The sequence below is a fragment of the Gadus morhua genome, chromosome 4 (assembly GCF_902167405.1).
Source record: "Gadus morhua chromosome 4, gadMor3.0, whole genome shotgun sequence".
In the NCBI taxonomy this organism is placed as follows: Eukaryota; Metazoa; Chordata; class Actinopteri; order Gadiformes; family Gadidae; genus Gadus; species Gadus morhua.
The window spans coordinates 10,497,524-10,503,992 of NC_044051.1; positions in this window are offsets into that span (position 1 = coordinate 10,497,524).

Consider the following 6,469-nt stretch of genomic DNA (forward strand, 5'->3'; position numbering starts at 1 on the left):
AGTGAATCACCATTGTGCGAATTCCCTACTAGACCAAATTAGACTCGTGGTAGGTATAATCATTACTTTATTAAAGCATGCAATTGTGATATAGAACAAAATAAAAAGAAAAGAAAGTGCTTGCATGATATTGAAGCCTACAGCGATCGTTAGATAACTTGTGTGGTGTTGCCTTACATTTGTTTAACCATGGGCCATGGCAACGCGATTGCTACCTGCTGTAGTACTCTCATTGGCTGAACGTTTTAGACTCAATCAATATAAGGTCGAAGGGAGACGGAGCTCAGTTCGTTTGTATATTTTATTTACGTGACCATATTTTTTTTATACGTTTAAAAAAAAAGTTCTCGTCGTTCACCTTCGGGATTCGTTCGTTCTGACCGAATCGTTCGCGACCGACCCATAGTATATATATAAGATATGAGTGAGCTAGATACATCAGGTCAGGAATGCGTAAGCCTAGGGCACCTGGAAACAGGTCCCCTCTCGTCTCAGTCCTCAGGAGACTATTCCTGTTTGTTTATGTGCTAGGCGGAAGAAAGTACATAGACAAAAATGGCATCACAGCAAACGGCCCGACGCAGGAGTCGAGCGGGTGCGCTTGAGGTTTCAGTCACCAGGAAGTGACAGAGAAAACATCCGATTTAGTTGGCTTAGTGTACTTTGTTGACACAAGTCCACAAGATTACAGGCCCTGTGAAGATGTAGCTTTTTGCCTAATGGAACGAAATCAGGAGGTCAATGCAGCAGTTCTCTGTCTTTAATATGTTCTTCCAAGCGTAGGGTGTCTATACGTCGATTCACACTCAAAGAGACCAAGCGAAGTCTGTAGCTTTATCCAGGTAAACGTTGAGTTCGTTCCGCCTAGAAACAGACCCAACCCCCTTTCTTCGGCTGTAGCTCGAATTCCTTGCAGGTTTAAAAGTTGAAGCGGTTTATTCTCTCTCTTCTACGAGCGAGTGACATCCGCGTACCTGGTGAGTGACTCGAGTGAGGAGAAGGGAGGGAGATAATGGCACATCATCTTCAAAGAGTATCTCTCCATCTACGCCAGGAGTGAGTTGGCGATGTGTGTGTGTGTGTGTGTGTGCAGGCTTGCGTGCGTGTGTGTGTGTGTGTGTGTGTGTGTGTGTGTGTGTGTGTGTGTGTGTGTGTGTGTGTGTGTGTGTGTGTGTGTGTGTGTGTGTGTGTGTGTGACCGACTAAATGTCGCTTTGTCTAGCGATGTGTATCTGAGGCAGAAGGTCTTTGTCTTGTCAGGATTGAGTCAGGTTGTTGTTTGTGTCTACAATCCATCAGTCCCCTTAATCAGACCCAAGTTGTCTGTATCCACACGATTACACCTGCACTGTGTTTTCAATTCAACTCTGTTTTTCTGTTTGAACAATTTATGTACAAACTATAAGAAAGTGAAAACATCAAATTCAAAAATACCAAATTCCAAAATATTTACATTTTTCAAAGGCCTAATTTTTTTTTATCAATTGATTAAAGCATACTTTGATTAAGGATAAATGTACAAGTACGCCGCAAATGTAAACTAAGTACGTTTTGTCATTTTCCATTGCAAGCCAAACCATGTTTTGTGAGGACATTGCCAGGAAGAGAATCACCTGGTTCAGTTTGTCCTTGAGGGCTTCTGTAAGGTCTGCTAACCCTGACTGCTAATGGAGCTCCACAGCCTGCTGGCCTCCTGGCCCACAGGAAACAGCTGAGGGAGAACACAACACACACACAAGTGCACACACACACACACACACACACACACACACACACACACACACACACACACACACACACACACACACACACACACACACACACACACACACACACACACACACACAAACACCATAACAAGGAGTACATTTCAATGCATGTCCCCATGGATCTGCCTTTACAAGGGTTTCGTTCACCTTTGTGTGTGTTTGGCTGTATGTGTGAGTGTGTGTATTTGTGTGCGTCATGCGTGCTTGTGCGTGTATGCGTGTTGCACAGTGGAAGTGATCTGACCAATCAGCACAGAAACAGCAGTCGTGGAAATACTATGGGCAAGACAGGTCATCGTTTATCAGAAGGCATTGAAGGCAGGCATACACACACACACACACACACACACACACACACACACACACACACTGACGCATACAAACACGCACACACGCACGCACACACACACTCACTGACACACACTGACAAACACCCACACACACACACACACACTGACACACACAAACACACAGACACAGACATAAGCACACATACTAGCCCTCAAGCTCATGAGAGTCGAGGGTAAATGTGTCTCTAATTACCCCCATAGGGGTCACAGGTGAAACACACACACACACACACACACACACACACACACACACACACACACACACACACACACACACACACACACACACACACACACACACACACACACACACACACAGCTCAGTTCACTGTGTGGGTATTATGTGCAGGTATCCAGGCTGTGTGTGAGCAGTGGTTGTGAGAGCAGCTTTATCACATCCATCTCCTGTCCAGTTGTGGTCGTCACAGTAGCACAGGGTCCGCCCTAGAGACTCACTAACCGCTCCCTGTGTTATGTGTGTACGTCTCAGGCGAGGTCCATACACATGCAAGTCTGGAAACACGCAAAGTCTGAAAGATATGCATGTCTTCCAGCTTGGTAGTAGGTAGAGAGGAAAGAATACAAAATGAAAAAGAAACAAGATGTTGTGAGTTGAGCTTTGAGTAGTTCTACTTAGTTCTCACTTTGTATACTTGGAAAGGGAGTAAGATAATGAAAGTGTATACACAATATTCTAATAGGAAATACTTTGAGAGAAATTCCTTCAGGGGAAGGGGGTTTGAGTTCAGAAATGAATGACATATTTAGAATATTTGCCTTCCCACACGATGATCCTTTTAGCTGGGGGGACTTGGTCACTCAGTGTCTCCAAGGCACTTAGGAAATTGTTGAGGGTTTTTCATTTCTGGATTCCGAACTTGTTTTCGCTGTTCACCGCAATGTACATAATATGTTGCATAGTTTCCTTTTACATATGATGCAACGTTTCCATATGTTTATTTGTATGTACTGAGAAGCCATGAAGACATGGCCCCTAAAATTTATATATCCTATAACTGTCAGGTGTAGTTTAAATTAAATATATCTAGATATAAACCTTATATATAAACCGTTTGAAATCCTCATATGTGGATATGAATCAGACAATATCCTACGACGAAAGACACACACATTTACCTTTATTTATTGTCTATTCAGAAGGAAGAAAACAGGCATACGTTAGAGATGGGCGACTATTGTTATATAGACACAAGCGCACACACGCACACTCTCACACACAAACACAAACACACACACAGTTTTGAATCTTAAATAATGATTCAATGTACCATCTTTCAAAAAGCAACACATTTGGTAATATTGATGCTGCTGGACCAGAACTGTGTAATTACTGGGTCTTTGCTGAGCGACAGTATGGCCTTACTAAACATGAAGTGTGGTGCCGGGCATTAGAGAAATTTGTTTTCTGTGGCTGGGTTTGAGTGGTGGGCAGCCGGAGAACCCAAAGTCAAATAATCTGGGTTTCTGGTGCACAGTTCACCACATTCAGCTCAGAGGAGCACAGCTGCCCACATAAGCAAACAAACAGGCACACGCACACACAGAAAATAACACACACGTACACAAACATGCAAAAACACACACACACATACTCACTCCTCGTCTGCAGGGTATTTTTCTGATGTTATTACGTTCATTTCCATTGGGCAGAGTGCAGGACATCAGCAAGGCTTGAGACATCGATGTAGTTACTTCTAGACACAACACCTACTGTGAGTGTGCGCCTAGGAACACAGGACACAGCATGTTGCAATGTCTTCCCAAGCAAATATTTTGGTTTAAAGAGCATTCTGTTCCGATCTCCTTAGCCACGTCATGTAAATTAGGACATTTGCTTGTTTTCGGAATTTTGTGAGTCATTCACTAAGGTTTTAATCCTGAATTCCTATTGTTAAATCCACGATTACGGACCAGTTTGATTATTGATAAGGAGAAAATTGTTAGCAGGTAGCTGGGAGATCGAGAGGACTGTCCTTTTGTTTGTCTTTTTGGGTCGACATCTTTTGGTCTAGCACTCACTGTATGGATCCCCAGACGCTCTGTTGACGGCAAGATGGTAGGAAGAAGCTGAAATGGGATCTGGGAGTCCTCGCTGCGAAGCTGTAGAGGCTACTCCGTTCCTAAAGGAACAGCAACTGTGATGAGGATCGCCGCAAATGCAGATCGGCAATGTTGAGGGTAGGACCAAGTGGCCCGTGATGACTGTGTCCGTTTCTGTAATCAAAGGTGAGGCGCACTGAGCTCATCCATGTCGCGGCAAGAAGGGGGTGTTAATGTGGGGCCCTTGATCACAGTTATTAAACCCCCCTTGTTATCGGGGAAGAAACCCCTTAGGAGGAACACTGGCTGGGATTTATGTGGGATGCAGGGGGGGGTCATAAAACCGACGGGTATGGAGCAGTAAGGCGTCGGTAGGGGGTGCAGAGAGATTAAACTCATGGAGCAAGAGAACAGCTCTATCGCCGAGCACTTGGCCAAGCCGGGCTACATTCCACTCGGAGATCACCGGCAGCCGGGGTTTCATGGGCGAGATTGAGCAGTGAGGCGGCGCTGGACCGGAGGTGCAGCATCGGGTGTGCTGCCTTCCATGCGCGGGCTTCCTACAGCGCGGATGAGCGCTTGTGACGTTTTTTTCTCCTGCACGTCGTTTTTTGCAAACGTCTTGGGGCATCCCGAGACTTGCAGCCCATCGGCTTCTTTCGCGGCTTCAGGAGTTTGATGGGATAATTGGGAGATGAGTGGCGGTTTTCTTTCGATTCATGAGGTGGCTATTCTGGGAAGAGCGGTCAAAATTGAGACCCGGTCACGATTGGAGTCACCATGACGAAGCGGTGGTTGACTTGGTGAGTTAGTGTTAAAGTTATGGTAAAGTTATTACCTGTGTGGAGGGAGACACTCCCGGGATGGATTAGTAATAATTACTACGATTAACTGACCCCCCTTAATCAAAAACACAAAATAAATAAAAAGGTATCCTGTAAAGAAAGCGTGCCCTTGCCTACCTCGGTAAAACCCTCTGTCTTATTTCCCCTTGGTGTTTATGTGGAGCACGGCGTCCATCGCTCATGCTACATGATGATGTTGAGAACGCGCCCCGCGTCCGGACGGACGGACAGGGGGGGGGGCATCTGGTAGTGGTTAGCGCTCCCCGGGTCCACGGGGTACAGTAACCCAATCCATGTACACAATCCGGGCCCCACGTTCCCGTTTTCTCCGTAATTTCTTGCCACAGCCCAGCACTCTCCACTTTAATGAACGACGTGTTTACATATCTCCCCAAGCCCGGAGGACTCCCCCTTTCTGCCAGCTTATACACATTTCACCCTCACCCTCCCACCCCGAAACCTCCCACCTCCACCACCCACCCCGGGATCGAAATGTAATGTACAGTTGATTCGTTCCCCCCCCCCCCCCCCCTACCTCCAACCCTCCCCACCCTCTCCCTCTCCTCACAATCCACACACACTCCGCTACCCAACAAAACACACATTTAAATACCTGTGGCGATTGCAAAGTGCCAGTGTGGTGGTGGCCGAGGCGTTCACTGCCACTCAAAAACCGTCCGGGACTTGTTTCATTCGCTTCCCCGTCCTCTCTTTCTGATGGTCTCGAGGTTTCTTTGAGCCTCTGTGAGGTTCCTTCTGCCAGCAGAAGCAGTGGGTGGTGTCACGTGAGCTGGGGAGCCTGTTTTGTGGTGATCGATAGCTGGCTTGGTCCAGCATAGTGTCACGGTGTCACGGTGCATGGTGCATGAGGAACAGTGCAACATTTGAATCCTTGGTGACAATCCTTAGATACACTCAAGGATTCAAACGCTGCATTGTGACTCGTCACTGGATCCGGGGGAATGCTTAACACGGAGAGCCGAGTCCTTTGCTAGCAAAAACAGATATTGGTGAGCGGGTCTGTTTTGATCCGCTTCAAAACCTGCTCCTATGTAAACCGGCCCGAGGATAAATCATATTTTAGGAAACCAAAAAATGAAAAACGTTGCAGGCAGGAAATACCACTGGTAACGCCCATTACGTTTCAATAAACATCACATTCATCATGGCATGCTCCTTTGTGTCACACGCACACACACGCACACAGTCTCACGCACACACAAACACACGCAATCACACACACACACACAGCCACACAAACACAGACACGCACAGTCACACACACACACACACACACACGCAATCACACACACACACAGATACACACGCCAGCCACACACATACACAGATACACACACACAAACACAGTCACACGGACACTCGGAAACACACACGCACGCACGCTTTTCAACTGTCCATTTGAGGACATTTTTACACCACAGAAT